The following is a 1,508-nucleotide window of genomic DNA, read 5'->3' as shown; positions in this document are numbered from 1 at the left end:
AGACGAGGTGCTGAGAGGCATTTTTAAAGGCAAAGAACAGGAAGTGAAACAGTGAACATCAGTCTCAGTGTGTGATAACGTCTCTCAACCAATCAGAAAGAAGCTCCTGACACTTTTTCATTCCACTGGGCATACATCCCATAATAACCTTTGAGCACACTGTAAACTGAGCAGCCTTGTGCTCCTCCTCTTGGCGTGTTGAGGCTGAGCAGCCTTGTGCTCCTCCTCTTGGCGTGTTGAGGCTCCACACTGTGACATCAGAGAGCCAGAGAGGAGGGAGCTGCAGGATCTCCTCTGTTTATTTGATTGATTCTTTATTGAAAATGAATCATTCACAAAACATCAACACACAAACCACAACGAACACGTCTCAACGTACAATGCACATTTAACATCTAACATAAAGACAGTGAAAACAAATAAAGCAAATTCATAGTTCTGCACACTTTCTCTCGGGGTCCTCGAATATTTTCATCTTTCATATGCTGTGAGGAGACTTTGCATGTTTATTCCCATTAGTGTCAAAGCATTGAGCTGATCGTCCATAAGAGTCTTTTTAAAAACAGAAAAAGGGCCTTTGTCTTCCTCCATTTGGATGTGTGTGTGCACCAGTATCAGGTTGTTCAGTCAGATCATACTTAGGGCCAGATCTACTAAAGGTTTGCGTGTATAAAAACGTGTGCAAACTCACTGCACGCGCAAAAAAATGTACAAACTGATGTACTAACAGTGCGCACTAAGGGTTGTGTCTTTCAAAGGTGCAAAATAGCACGTCTGCTTTCAGTTAGTACGTTTGCAGCAATGAATATGCAATATGGGGCGTTTACACGCAATTGTGTGTGTACTGGAGGAAAACATGTAAATATATTAATTTAGCACACGCAAAGTGATTTATCAAACCTGAAAGCAGTTTTGCTCATAGAAACTGCATCTATATTTAACATGTGTCAAAGGGAGGTGCAAACGGTTTGTATGCGTAATTGTGCACACATAGCTGTGGTTATTGTTGCAAGGAGACATCAAAACGATGAAAGAAGACGCAGAGAACGCATTTTTCACCCTCATGTGAACATTTTTGGAATGAATGAGGAAACAATCATTAACACTAGAACCGCCACGGCGGTCTGACAGACCGTTTGGGTTTTTATAATGCAAATAACTCTGTTTAGATAAAACCTACAAGCTTCTCTTCCGATGTCTTTTCCTCAAAATGTGTACTGTATGTTTTCTGAAGCCTATAAGTTACAAAAATGANCTCTGTTTAGATAAAACCTACAAGCTTCTCTTCCGATGTCTTTTCCTCAAAATGTGTACTGTATGTTTTCTGAAGCCTATAAGTTACAAAAATGAAACACACTAGACTGAGCATTTATACCTCCGACCGCGGCAGCAGTTACACACACCGCTGCTGAAAATGATACATTTTGATACAAACAGGTAGCTATACATATTGCAAAACTCTGTAAAAGTACACCAAAGCCTACATTTTCATTTCCAAATATTTATTT

The sequence above is a fragment of the Epinephelus moara genome, chromosome 3 (assembly GCF_006386435.1).
Source record: "Epinephelus moara isolate mb chromosome 3, YSFRI_EMoa_1.0, whole genome shotgun sequence".
NCBI classification, from domain to species: domain Eukaryota; kingdom Metazoa; phylum Chordata; class Actinopteri; order Perciformes; family Serranidae; genus Epinephelus; species Epinephelus moara.
This window is presented reverse-complemented; position numbering follows the sequence as displayed.